Raw genomic sequence first — 15,399 nt, 5'->3', positions numbered from 1 at the left:
CAGGACAGTTTAAAAAAAACACAAATCAAAGCAGAGATCACAGCTCACTCTCATCATTGCTGCCCTTTATTGGTGACTTCAGGCTATAGAATTGATTTTACCATTTTAAAAATGTGTATGCACAACAGGCTAAAGGTGTTGCTGATGCTAATGTCAATTCCATTACATTGTCTAAGTGTCCAGATGATGTGTGATTCCCTCATTTGAGACTCTTGAATCTCAGATCTTGGTTATTATGTGACATTCCTGTCATATGCTGTGGGAGTGTCTGGTCGGGTGTGGTCCAGGTTCCTGTTGTCCGTCCCTTGGGGTGGAGTTGGCCAACTCGTCACCTGCTTCCAGTTTCCGGGGCTCCATCTAGAGGGTTTTTAAGCCAGCACTGCCTGCCACTCCTCGCCAGTTCGTCCTGCTACCACCCGTGGTAAACTTGGCCTCCTCTGTGCTCGGACTCTGTGTGCCTGGATCGTGGGTTAATGTGTTCTCCGTCTCCTGTGTTCTCCAGATTCATCATCCGTCGTACTCATCAGCAGCGCTGGTTCTGTTTCCATCCCGTTCTCCAGTCTGCCTAGAACCCTAGGACCACACACTCATCTTCTCCTCAGCCTGCCCTCCAGCCCGTACTTCAACTTCCCTGGACACCTTGGAACCTGGACCAGCTTCCCCACACTCTCAACCATCCCTGGGACGCTCCCACGGCAACCCCTTCCCCTCCTAATAAACGGTGTTTTCAAGTAAGCCCAAGACTCTCCACTAGTACCACTCACCTCTGCCATTTAATTGTTTCCCATTAAGTAAAACCCTTCTCCTGTGTTTGCAGAAGTTGCCGCCCGTGTTCTCCTTGTGTTCAACGTCCGTTTCTCCGCCCTCGGGCCTCCCTCAGTTCCTGCGAATGATTTCTGTTAGACCCAGTCTTGTTTAAGTTCCTTTTCCTTCAATAAATTGTACATAGTTCAAGCAATCGAGTCTGCTCTTGAGTCCACTGCATCCTTGTTTGTGACAATTCCTTTGGGTTTGTTGCTTTTTATTTGAATTGATTCTATTATTATCTGAATGTCTTCCTCATATTTCAATTATTTCTTTTTTGAGTGTAACAACAAACCAGTAAAGGGACTTGGGATCTGTTTAAACCTTTGGGAAATTACAGATTATTTAATTAGCATCTATTTATATCAAAGGGACTTAGAAGGGGATTAAAGCTTCAAGTTTCACACCTTAATTTAATCAAAATGATATAATGGTTCTGTCAGGATAAGCCAGAGAGAGGAATCAAAGTGCAGGGCAGAATGGGAGGCAGGCTGGAGAACAAAACAAGAGCTTTCATCAGCTCAAAGTAAAAGAAATCCACGAGGAACAAGAGGCGGTAAACAGATTATCTGAAATCTGACAGAATTATGCAACACATACACGGGGTGGATTGGACAAAGGTGAAACCGGGGTCGGGCAGAAAGTCAAAAAGGACGGAAATCAAACCCAGGTAGAGAGAGGGAAGTCAATTGCTGTTGTTTGTAAGGCTTCAATTACCAAAATAAAACAGGAAGTTGATATGAGGAAAACAAGGGAACTGATTGATAAAACAGAGCCAGACGAAGAAATATTGGCAACACAAGGAAAATATGAACAAAAAGGAAACGCAAAAGACTGAAATCAAAATAGAACCAAACTCAGGACCATCACAGCCTGTTAGACAGTGAGTTTTTTTTCTGAATTAAGCAGGACGAGGGCTGTTTGCAGCCTTCAACCTAAAACCAGCTGTAGCAAATGTCAGTGTTGAATGTGGGGCGATCGTGGCTCAAGAGTTGGGAGTTCGCCTTGTAATCGGAAGGTTGCCGGTTCGAGCCCTGGCTTGGACAGTCTCGGTCATTGTGTTCTTGGGCAAGACACTTCACCCGTTGCCTACTGGTGGTGGTCAGAGGGCCCGGTGGCGCCAGTGTCCGGCAGCCTCGCCTCTGTCAGTGCGCCCCAGGGTGGCTGTGGCTACAATGTAGCTGCCATCACCAGTGTGTGAATGTGTGTGTGAATGGGTGGATGACTGGATATGTAAAGCGCTTTGGGGTCCTTAGGGACTAGTAAAGCGCTATATAAATACAGGCCATTTACCATTTACCATTTGAATGTGAAAAATGTAAATACATCGCAAGTGTCAAAGAAGTGATCTTTGCCAGTGGGAGTAAAAAAACCTCTCTATTCCCAAGCTCTCATTGGCAAAATTAACACAGCAACAGTGCATCTGATATTCAGCCTAATGCGACACGTCTCTACAGTGTTTCACCAGCAATGAGCAGATGAGATCTGGGTCACAGAGGAATTTTAAACAGCACTGGTAATACAATTAAATCAGTGACAGTGACATCAGTGATTAGCTGGAGGGCTCATCATCAGCAGAAGACAGAAGCTACACACGAGCAGAGAAATGCAAACGTTTTTACACTGTGATATTAAATGACAGTTGAAGCTACTGACCAACAAGGGGTGAGAGGTAGCAGGTCAGTTTTAGGTGTGCTCTATACACAGTTTGTATCATTGTTCTTATATTGTTCCTATTTTTATACCCACTGCTGCTGTTTGTGGGTATAAAACCAAAAAGAAATCTGTTTTTCATAGTTTGACTATATGCTTTTCAGAAGGTTCTCACATTACAACCTGATCCACACCTGGGCTTTTCTGAAGTGTGGTGGTAAATTCAGGCAGCTGCAGCCACCTTCAACACTTTCTGTCTATTCTGGAGCACCAGAAATGAATCCAGGTGGGAATAAAAATCTTCTTTTTTGACTTTAAAGCTCCTGATTGAACCTGGTAGTTCCAGCAGACGAGACACTTCTGTTATTAGAAGGAAGCACGTCTCTTTCTAATCTTTGATCCTTATATTTTACTGTTTCTTTTACACACACTACAATGATGAGGTGATGTGTGAGCACCTTTACTGTTTCTTTCTTTAAAAAAACCTGTAGCCTACAAAAATAACATGAATGGATGTTTTGACATTACCAGTGACCTAAAAGTGTTTCTAGCTGCATCCCACTAAGTGGACCTAGAACTGTACATCACTACCAAAGCTTGAGACACCCACCGATAGCACTGATCAATCACTGAAAATAAAGACAAGGACAGCGCTATGTCTTCCATGGTATTGTAATACACTATTGTATAAGCTCCTACTGTATGTCAAGAATAGCTGTTGCACATTAGAAACTGTGTTAGACAGGTTTTTTAAAAATATACTTTAAACATTTTATCATGTCGTCATGATTCGTCAGTGGCTCCTGCGGTGCTGTGTTTTTCTGCAGGGTGGCGCCTGTCTTCCAGTGTTCACCTGTTCTCCACGCACACCTGTGGCTCATCACGGCTGATGAACCTCAACCATACCCGAGGCCCTGTTGGAGTGTTGTTCCTCGCTTACCTGTGTTAGTGCAGCCCAGTGCTGGCTCTTGTGTATTTCCCTGTGTTCCAATACGAAAAGGAGTTTGAGCGTGTGCTTCTCCCTTTCCTGACTTGCCCTTGGAATCCCTGGAACCCTCTTCTCTCTATATGCATAATATCCAGCAGTGTTGTAAACAAACCCTTCTGTTTGGCTGCACAGTACAGAGTCCAGCATCAGTAACTGTGACAGTCGCTTTATATTTGTTAAAGACATAAATCAGTAAGGAACTCATCTCCTGTACTTTTAGAGGTGTGCCTTTTAAAATACATTGAGGTGCACTGCATCCTTTGATTTTCATTAAGTGCTGAAGGAAAACAAGTCAAGACAAGAAGGAAAAAAGCAGCTGATGTAAACACTGCTGTCTTAATACAACTCATCCTGAGAGACTCCTGTTTGTGGAAGAAAGGAACGAGTGAGACAAGAGTCGAGGTGAATCACAATGAAGAGACAAGACTGAATACAAAAATCGAATGAGTGCATCCATCGATGTTGGGATATATTTTGCTTCCATAACATATTCTTTCATATGACTGAAAAGACAACTTTAAAAATGCATAATTAGTTCTTTATGTGTTTTATTTGGTTGGTACTCATGGTGATAGCTGTTAGTTCCATTTTCATTGTTCACTTGTAGTGGCTTCACTTAAACAGAACTGCCTTTCACATGTTCGCTGGTTTCATCTCCTCTCAACAGTGGATTTATACAGATCCCATCATGCAGTGTTTCTGTGAGACGTGAGCAAACATCCAAGAAGGGGGCGGTCGACTATGAAGCAAAGACTGCTGTGAATCTGTAATATTTTATTAAAATAATGTGACTTTGCATCAAGTGACATCAAAAATACATCAGGCTGCTCAGCATCATTGCAGTAGTAGGTGGCTATGCATGCATGTGTGACTGTGGAGTTTGGAGCACAATACCATCAACTTACTCATCACCATAGTAGTGAAATGGTGAGGCTCTCATTCACTAGTTACAAAGCTTATGCAACAGGTCTGTGAATTACTGCTGCCATTAGGAGCACAGAGCAGTCTATGCTTTGGGCAGGTTAACCTTGACAGATGCTGACAGATCCACCCCACACTCATTATCTCCACTTTCAAAATACCCATGTGGTCACCATCTATTCACAATCAGACTTTAAAACTATTAATTAGGAGAAATTCATCGGTTTACAGACGTGTTGTATCAGGTGGAATTTGAACCGACGCCGCTTGAACCAAATTCCCAGATTGCTTCTTGCTGCCAGTCCCCCCTGCAGGAAAGCGATCGCACAGTGAGACTACAACTGGAATTCATTTGCATATGAAAACAGGATGTGTAGTGAGAATTCACAGCTCGTGTCTGAAGATTAATTTTACATTTTCACACTTCTGCTTATTAGCTTCATTTACCCAATTCACTGAAGTGCTCGGCCCATCAAGTACCACAAGAAGCATATTCAAATGGACAGAATATCTCAGCTATTAGCTGCCCTCTGGATAATTCTTTTAATTTTGTTAACTGGGAGCCTCCATTTAAACACAGATTAAAGAGTCCTCTGACTGAGCCCACGATGCCTCTTGGTGAACATGTTGCGATGGCAACAGAGGGAAGAATGACAGACATCGAAGAAATAAATAAATAAAATACAGAAAAGAGGGAGAAAGGGGTGTCTAGATAATATAGAAACCTCAAAACAGGAAGTGAATGCCTTTTATTTGCCAAATGAGTTGGTTAGCCCCATTACACAGAGAACAGAATTGACTTATTCATTAATCTGGAAATGGATTTTAAACAGCAGAGTGTGCCAAGCTACACAGAAACACTGTTCACAGTTTCTCTGGGAAACTGCTTGAAGACAACAAAGTCTTTGACTCTTCACTTAGTAAACAGATATAGTGCAAGATAGGATACTTTTTTGCGTGTGCAGCAGTTAATCTGCTGGTTATATTTCAGCTAATAGCCAATAACTTTATGTGCAATCCTCGTAGGATTGCTACAGAACTACGGTTACACCAGGTGAAAAAGGGACTAACAATAAATGGCCACAACACACAAAAATATCAGCAGCAATGAAATTAAAGTAAAAAAAATAAATACATATCTGAGTTTTCATATAATTGTTTTAAAGACTGACAGAAACCAGGTCATCAATCAAAATAGTCTTTATCTATGAAGAATTTATGATCACGTGGTAATGAAACAAGCCTAAACCTTCTCATCTTCCACTGTAATAGCAAACACGCTGACTCATCTATTCCAACTGTTCCCTGCTTCCTTCTCAGCTCAGTAAGCTCAGGGGTTGTGCACAGTGGGCAAGTCTTTTTAGACCAACGGCGGGAAAATCTGTAAATTATATAAAGTCAGCAGTTGCAGCCACTCCCCACCAACATGTTTATGGCAACGCTGAAGACACCGCTGTGTCATGTGGTGCCTGCAAGCCAAGTTATGTGGCTGGTGACTCAGATTTACCTCTAAAGCCTTTAAAACCAAGGCATGAAATTCACCAACATGTTTAGACATGACATTGTTTCTTACCATCTCTCTTCTAGTTTGGGGTTTATATCTGTGCAGTATTCTTATTCTTGGACCTTTAGATGAAAGTAGCTTTGAATGTACAGCTTAAAATAATCTATAGTGGAGCCCCTCAGTTCACACACACTCTCTTTACAGTGAGGTTTTTGTTTTGTAGTTGAACAGTCTTAAAGCTGATGAAAGGCTGTCTGGTGGCTTTTACTTGGAAGCTGCAAAACCTTCTGCATGACAGGAGAAGTACAAGCAGGCCATGTGTGAGGTGTACGACATCGTTCATGATGCAGATGCTTCCTCAATACACCTGCTAGGTTAAATGCTACTGATGGTGGAACTGAGCAGCTGCAGTGCTGCACGGTGCAGGTGAGGCTTTCCACAACACACCTGTAGAAGGAGGCGAGGACTGAGGGAGCCACTCCAGCTTCCTTCAGCCTTTGGAAGAAGCAAAGATGCTGATGTACCATCTTGTTGTAGCTTCAGGTTGGTGTGCCTTCTTGGTGTTACCCACTTCAAGTACCCGGGGATGCTCACAGGTACTCGATGCAGGTGGGGTGCAGCTGATGCCCACAACCGCATCCTTTTTTTGGCTTGTGTTGATGAAAGAGTTGTTTCACACACAACATGCAGTGCAGTCCTAGATCAGCAGCATGTGGATGAAGGCGCTCATGAAGCATCCCTGTGACCAGTATTTCATGGAGGAGGAGATATGAATTCTGACAGTTCGGGATCTGTTTGTAAGAAAGTCTAAAATCCAGTGTGGATAGTCGTCCTAACAGAGCCAGTGTATTTACTGGTGTCTTTAGGATGATGCTTTAGTCTAAAGTAGGAGCTGTTTTCTTCCAGATGAGTGAGGACCAGAAGAACCACTAAAGAGATGGTGTCACATCATGACTTCAGAGGAGTCCCTGGGGACTAATCATTCCCTCTTTGGCACAGGGATATTGACAGCAGTTTTGAGGTATGTGGGAACGCTGTCGAATATATCTGTCAACAACTCAGAGAGCTGGTGTGAGCAGACCTTTAGTGCCCTACCTGGGATGCCATCTGGGGAGAGTTCCCATCCAGCATTTCAAGGAGTAACCCTCTGCAGAGAAAAACTCACCTCTGCCGCTGTGATGCTGAGGGGCAGCTCACTGGGTGGAGGATGAGCTTGGAAGGGGCAGTGGTCTTCCTGGACTTATGATGCAGAGATTTAAACACACATAGTAAATATAGCCCTGAACTTAACAGGAAGAAACCTCCGGCAGAACCAGGCTCAGGGAGGGCGGGGCCATCTGTTGTGACTGGTTGGGGTGAGAGAAGGAAGACAGGATAGAGGCCCAAGAATGTTTCTCATGCAGACTGGATCAGCCAGGGATCGAACCACCAGCCTGTTGTACCTCCCGACATACAGGCGCCTCTAGACTTAATATTATTTTCTTATAGTCCACTCACTCTGTTAAATGTAAACACACTGCGGCTGTTTATGATAAGACGACACTTCAATGATCCCCGTGGGATAGTGTGTGTGTGTGTGTGTGTGTGTTCTCAACAAAACTGAGTTTTCTTTCTTTTTGTGCAGCAGCTCAGGGTGTGTGTTTGTAGTTATCTTGCCCTGGCAGAATCCCTGACTTCTGACAGGGAATCGAACTGCCGGCTCATTGCTCCCTCTGCTTTGCAGCTCATCACATCATCAAACCTGACAGCTCGTGTCAAAGCTCGTCCCTCTCGTCCCTCACTCAGGCTCCACTTTGCCCTAAAGTCTCTCTCCTACTCAAATACACTTTTATTTTTCTTTTATTTGATTCTATCATTGCAGCAGATGCCTTGTTGATAAATTCTGACTTAAAATAAGTTAAAACAGCTTATTATGAATAATTGGCTCAACTGGATTCTGGATTGGGTCTAATCATCTGTATGTCTGAGTCCTGTGACAGAGTGTTGGCTGAGAAACGTTTTGGGAGAGGAAAAGAACAGAAACGGTATTTAAGATATAATTTGGCAACTCCAGGCCTCTAGGGCCGGTGTCCTGCAGGATATAGATGTGTCCTTGATCCAACACAGCTGATTTAAATGGTTAAATGACCTCCTCAGCATGTCCTGAAGTTCTCCAGAGGAAAGGGAAGCATTTAATCAACCCTAAAAACTCATTATGCAGCATGACAACAACCAGCTTTGGAACCTAACAGTGAGTGACATACAGCACTATTTTAGTTCATGGACCTGTAACAGATGGTATGGCCCCTACACACCCCTGATCTGAACATCAAGAGCCCTCTCTGAACTTATCTTCCTAATGTAGTATAGTTGAAATCCTGCTCAGCCAGACAAAGGGAGAACAGAATCATTTTCCTTGCAGACATCCTTCTGGCTCCAGAAAAGGCGAGTATCTGTATTATATGATTTACGCATATAATACTTATGCAACAAAACATTGTGAATTCAAGAGTGAAATTTGTGTAATAGGCTGAAGAACATGGTTCTCATGCAGTGGCCCCTTTTATCATGAAAGACAAAGAATTGAAAATAATAGTTTCTGTTTTTAAAACAAAAGTTTGCTGTTAGGAATGATGGATGAATCTGTTACATAAGTGATTGACTTTTATGTTTTAAACATACTTTTACTGTCCGACCAGAACACTGAATACGCATCAAAGGATGTTTAACTGAATCTCAACAACTTCAGTCCTCAGATAATCAAAAAAATTTCCAGTAGAAATGGAGTGTGAAGCAGCAAAGTTTAAATGATTATTTTTAAAGTGATGGAACTTTAAGCTCAAAGCCTGCTTCACAAAACCTCACTTAACAAAGATCTAGACTTGTTAGACATGGTAATTCTTTCAAAAAAAAAGATTCTGTTTATTATCTAAACATTTTTATACCATAAGACTGTGTAGAAAATATCTGTTGTAAATCATGAGGCGGCCGTTCTGTATTATCTTTGTAATCAATATATTTCTTCTCATTTCTTTTCAGTTGTTTCTGTGAGCGGTGGCGTTCTTTAAATCTGTGTTCACTGCAGAGGTGCCCATTGTGTCCCAGTCAAACAGTGCTCGCCACTGTGCTTAATTATTCTAACAAGCAAAAAGTATTAAAGCGATGCTTATGTAGTGTATTTCAGACAGTGAGATGCAGAAACTGCAGGAAATTCTGGTCACAACAGATGTTAAAAGGGAATAATGAGCAGCATCATGGCGCTTGCATCAATCTGCTGCCCAAGATGAGTGGGAGAAAGCACAGCCCTGTCATCTGGACTGCAGCCACGTACATATTTTGATGCAAAGACTGCATGAAGTGTGCAAGTGTGCCCATTTTATTGGACATTTTGTTCCTTTCTTATTCCATTAAGGTCAGAGAAACCATATTTTGATGGTACACTCCTTGCCACGGATGCAGATGTATACCATTTTGTTGAGGATGTAAGGAGTAAAATGAAAACTCAAAGTTCAGTTTACATTATAGCTATTAGTACAACAGTTCTACTACAAAGATATTACTTGTACTGGCCGTACCTTCGGAAGTTGGCATTTTCCATGTTGGAATGCATGCCAAGGCCCATCCAACCCAGTGTGAGGTGCTACACCGTCTTTATCAAACTAATTGAAATTGTTTTTATTTCAGTGTTACAGTAAACAGTGGTTTCACATTTATCAGATAACCTGGAATAGCAAAAATCAGGAGGTTGCTGGCACAACTGCTCTCAACTGTAATGTCATGTTTGGATATTTATTATTGTATGTCTGCATGATTAAGCAGACTCATAATATTCTAATGACGCTGATGCTAATGCATGCTAATGCTAATGAGAACCAAGGAAAAAGTATCTTTCAGTTAAACTTTATTTTGTGATTTCCTGCCTCTTTGGAGATAAAAGATGCCAAACAAACACGTGAATGGAAAGGTCAGGATGTCCTCTATTGCTCAAATAAGTCAAAACAAATGTCCATAACAGAGGACATAAATGAGTAGGTTGGTTCTCAGGAGGATATAGAATTCTGTATTTGATTTTCCGTTGCTTTTTGTTTCTTTTTGTTTGTGTCTTTGTTGCTGTTTGGTCACATTCTTCTTTTTACAGTTTTTTTTATCAGTTGCTTTTTTGCGTACTTTACCAGCTGCAGTATTTTCAGAAGGAAAACGATGTGGTGAGGGAGATGACACAGCACTGCACCTACATCAGAAGGCTGTCTGGGAGCAGCAGGACAACAATATCATGAATGTCGTCTGGCAGAAAAACTGAGATTTATTTGTTTGCTTGTTTTTCATTCATTTATTTCTCTGCATTCCCAGTTGGAGTATTTGAATTTGAAATGTTTTGTGTCTTAACACTAACTTGAAGATTTGACGTCCTAATCTGTGGCATATGTGACTGAATCAAAATGAATTATAGTTCTCTCATAAGTTATGGTTGGAGCACAGACATGATAAAAAATGGAGATTGCTGGTTTAAAAAGTGAAGCAAACATGGAAGTGCCCTGAACTTGCATTCTTCTGAATGACCACTGGTGGAACATTCCCAGATTTCTGGGCATTTGTCCGGACCTCAGTCATTCTAGGTGTGAGGAAGAAGGATTTTTCAGGATATAGTCACTGGCTAAATAATAATGACTGACAAGAGTGTGTGGTTTCAGTCAGACACCCTTGCCCACTGCATCTGGTTTAAAAAACAAGGATGGCAATAATAAAAACCCTCATCTCATAACTTCAGAAGTAGTCTTCATTAACTAACTAATGGCATAATTCAGGTTGCTATCTGCTGTATTAAAGTATAAAGTTTCTAATTTGTGAGTAAAGTCTCAAATGCGTTCCCTTTGCTGTCATTACTGCTGTCAGTCAGCAAAAGAGCCTTTTTTGCGATGCCACAACAATCAATAACTTTAAACTGTTAGTGCTTTAATTTGTTAAAGACTTGTTTATTCTCCGAATGATTTCTTCCAAATAAAACCTGTTCATGAAACTGCAGGCTTGTCACATTCATCTTAATTAATGCACTAATATGTAAACTATAATTTAGAATATGAAATGCATTTTTCACATTACTTTAATCTAGTCTACATTTAAAAACATTTCACATTCACTATTACTCACCTTAATCATCACCATTATTTATCTCATTCCCCATAATGCAGGATTTTTGCTGTAAATTTATGCAACAGTTATTGTGCTTTTGTAGTAGCATCTTCATCACGAGGTAAATATCTTTGAAAAAACAACCTTTAGCCAAACCAAGATAGAAAAGTGAAAGAAATACTTTCTATCACCATCAGGAAGATTATGTATGATATCATAACTGAACTGAGGTCTGTAAAACTCGGTCTAATTTTAGCTATTTCTGTTTTTGTTTTGTAACCTCACAAAGTTCAAAGGTCAGTAGTGCAAAGCCGTGGCAGTCAGAGGTTTTATATTTCTATGCCACTCTCACCATCAAGATATTTTCAATGATCTATTTGTTTTAGACTTTCTTCTCAAAATTCTGGAAAAAAAGACGTCCCCACATTCCCCCTCCAGTGGTCCTAATCCTCTTCTGTATGTAACAGTAATGTAATAGAGTATAGTTAAATACTGTGTGGATTAGAGACAAAATCATTGAATTTGTTATAACTTTATTAACAAAAAAAACTAAAATTAACTTATTGTTGCTGGATTTATTACAAAAAGAGAGCATTTATGGGCTTAAATGTCATAGATTGTAACGCTCTGGGGCTCTGCAGTGGTTCAGTGCATAAAGCAGCTGGCAGCGGCCTCCAGTAATCTGGAGTGAAGTGGTGTGCTCAGCAGCAGTGGAGAGGGCCATCAGGAGCCACAGATAGCTTTCGGCCCACCTGAAGGATTGTTTTCTTCTGCCATTACCAGCTTCATCAGTAATATTACAGCAAACTGGAATGATGAGCACTCTTAATCTATGCATCAGATGCAACTCTGCAGACTGCATTGCTCGCTCTGCAGCTGCTTGTTTAGAAATAAACAAGCCAAAGTTCCCTTTGGCTGATCAGGTACAACGATGAACGAGAGAGGGAGAGAATAAAAAGAATGATGCAGCTAAATGTGCGCCATTCAGGGGGTTCTTGGAAAAAAACACCTAGAACACGTTTAAAAAGTTGTTTTAGGCAACTAATAAAAATAGAAAAAAAATAAATAACTTTCTGGAACTGTTCATTTCTTCTTGTATTTCTTATGATTAATGTATAAATATTAAAACCATTCAACCATTAATTAAATGGAGACTCCATGAAAAGTTCTTTATACATCAATCTAATCAATTACAAATAATCTGCAACAATAATCTGTATGCTAAACAAAATGTTTCCATTTTTTATACATATCCCAAAAACCTTTAACAACATTTTTTTACTGCACTCATAACAGAGAGGCCGCTTCACTTATAAATCTCAGTCAGTTAGTGTCAGTGTTATTAGTTAATGCTATCAGTAAAGGTGGAGGGAAACTGATCCAGACTACAACAGTCAAAACAATTATTCACAATTTATCACTTACGACGATGGTTGAACCTTGGAAAAATACATAAGTATGTTCTAGACTGTGACTGAGACTGTGCTTGTTTATCTGTTTTACTTTTATTTATATTAGTAGTAGTAGTAGTAGTATTAATATACACTCCATTTATTGATCTATTGGATACGTCTACATGGTCTCACAGTTGTTGCTAGCTGGTGCTACAGTAGCTTCTTTTCTCCACTGGCATTCTGTTAGAAATCATCCTCTGTGTGACTAAATGTTAACAGTAGAGCTACAAACAGACTCCTCACATTTTTTAAATATGTATTTGTCAAACTGACAATTAACACCTTTGAGCTTTGACTTCTTTGCCGTCACCTCTGTCGTTGCAGGACAGGATATAAATGGCGCTCCCATCGGGGCAGGTCTTGGGGCTTTGAAATTCTGGAGGATCTGATGTTAATTGGCTGTCTTATATAAACCTAGTCTCCAGTTGTTACAGCTAATGTTCTTTTCCTTCTTTGTCCCACATCCCTCAAGCTACGAGAAGCACGATTATGAAAATGTTGTTTGTGTCCCCACAATTTTCTCTCCCACACAGCCACAAGTCGTACCCAGGATGAACTCGCCACCTCTCTCCACAGCTGTTGTTAGGCAAATCTGCTCAATAATATGAGTCACTACAGTACGGTGTTTGGCTCCTGGTAGCTAAAGTTTCAGAATGCTGATCTTCTGGAGTTCTTTTACAAATGAAACTCAGTATCTAAAGATTTCTAGGGTGGGAGGTTATTTTCCACCATAAACTGAGGGTTCTGTGTAGGAACAAAGCTTATTAAGTGAAAATAAGAAGGTTGGGGTTGCTCCAGTTATGAGAGGTCAGGACTGCTGAACCTTTTTGGAGAGCGCTGAACTGACTACCTTCTGTTTGCCAACTTGTTTTGCATCTGCAGACTCGTCAAGGACATCCTGGCTGCTTGTTTGGAAGACAGTGGAATCATGGAAGTTCGTACAAACCCTTCACTGTGACCCTTTCTTCTCCTTGATAACACATTTGCCCAATAAATGAATACACAGTCTATACTTGACATGTTTGTCTAATGAAAGAGTCTTTTTTTAAATGTTCTTAACACTCATGAGTGAATCAAATCTGAATCGAATGCACTGCTTCTGACTTACATTCATGTTGAGCTATTATTCTCATTTCTATATTTTCACTTCACTAGTGTAGCTTTGCATGATTGATCTTATACTGTGCTTCCCAGCTAACTGACTTTCTGTCCCTCACAAACAAAAGGACTGACCAGCTGCCCTGACACGCTCGTATTAAGGAGACTTTCTTTGTACAGCATTCAAACTGAGGAGAATCCTGAGCTCTTGGTTCACAGGGATGACTTTTACATGCGCTGACCTCGATATTTGAAACTTTGATCTTGTTTGATGTGACCGACCATTATTGGCCTTTATTAACATTTGCTGTGCTTTTCCTTTGGGTAGGAAAACAGTGATATAAAAAGTCGTTGACCCCAAATGAACATATAAAACGTCTGGGATTAAACTGTTAGCGCAGTACAATATCACTGGAAATAGAAAGACATAGTTTAAAATGGAGAGAAGGTTCAGAAACGTGCTGCCCAGACGTTTTTTATCCTCGGGGCTTCTGTGCCGTTGTCATCATTACACAGGCTATTAGCTTTGCTGCTGGCCTGATATGAACTTTTATGTAACATAGTCTGTTTATTAGAGTAAATGTTAACTTACTTTCACATATAATCAATGCAGATTTGGAAATACGACGATTTTTTAAAAGTTTATTTTAGGTATGAGTGGGGGGGGGGGGGGTGTTTTGGGTTATTTTATTGTATTTGCTTTTTTGTCAAGCACTCAAATATATACAGCTGTGTGTAACAAGGTGTGTGTAAATGAGCTTCCTCCGAAGGGTGGCTGGCCTCTCCCTTAGAGATAGGGTGAGAAGTTCGGCCATCCGGGAGGGGCTCAGAGTAGAGCAGCTGCTGCCCAACTTCGAAAGGAGCCAGCTGAGGTGGTTCGGGCATCTGACAAGGATGCCCCCTGGGCGCCTCCTGGGTGAGGTGTTCCAGGCATGTCCCACCGGGAGGAGGCCCCGGGGCAGACCCAGGACACGCTGGAGAGATTATATCTCTCGGCTGGCCTGGGAACGCCTTGGTATTCCCCCGGATAAGCTGGAGGAGGTGGCTGGGGAGAGGGAGGTCTGGGCCTCTTTGCTTAGGCTGCTGCCCCCGCGACCCGGCCCCGGACAAAGCGGATGAAAATGGATGGATGGATGTGTGTAGCAAGGTTACAAATCTAAGACAAAATGTGAAAATCACACAACCCCACAAATTTCCAGTTTGCAATAAAGGATTCATGTATTCAAACAATGACACAGGCAGTGTGTAGATCTAAAATACTCTTTGCTTTAAAACAAATGATCTCCTTTTCAGAGTTGATTGGGTGAAGAAAGCACACAATTATGATGACACGTACTGTGCAGTGCATCAGCCCAGACGGCCTTTAAGGCATCAGTGGAGGCAGGATTTGACTTTTCCACACACCAAACCAGTGAACTGCCAAAATCCCAGTTAATGTTGTAAGCTGAAGATTTTGTATGTGACTTGCATGTACATTTCCTACAATATAGTTTGCATCGCATGGCTCCTTATGTGGTACTAGTGACAAAGTGATGGCTCAGCAGTTTGTAGATATGAAACACTATCAGTGGTGCATTGTTTTAAAGAGTGAAGGTGTTTGGGACCAAATGCAAAGACACAACTGTGATGTTTATGGTAGGCAAAATTAAACAAGGCATGAGGAATATCGCTACAAACACTAGGAATGTGATGCAGGAGCCACGCAGGAAGACTAAACAGTGCAATGAGACAAAGAACAGAAGCAAAGTGAGAGTTTAAATATACAGGAGCCAATGAGAGGCGAGCAAACAAAACATGGCTGAAACTAATCAAGGTTGACAGGAAAGGAAGAAAAAACCACGAACAAGACTCAAAAGACAACAGCTAGC

Source organism: Astatotilapia calliptera, chromosome 14 (genome assembly GCF_900246225.1).
Source record: "Astatotilapia calliptera chromosome 14, fAstCal1.2, whole genome shotgun sequence".
Classification (NCBI taxonomy): domain Eukaryota; kingdom Metazoa; phylum Chordata; class Actinopteri; order Cichliformes; family Cichlidae; genus Astatotilapia; species Astatotilapia calliptera.
This window is presented reverse-complemented; position numbering follows the sequence as displayed.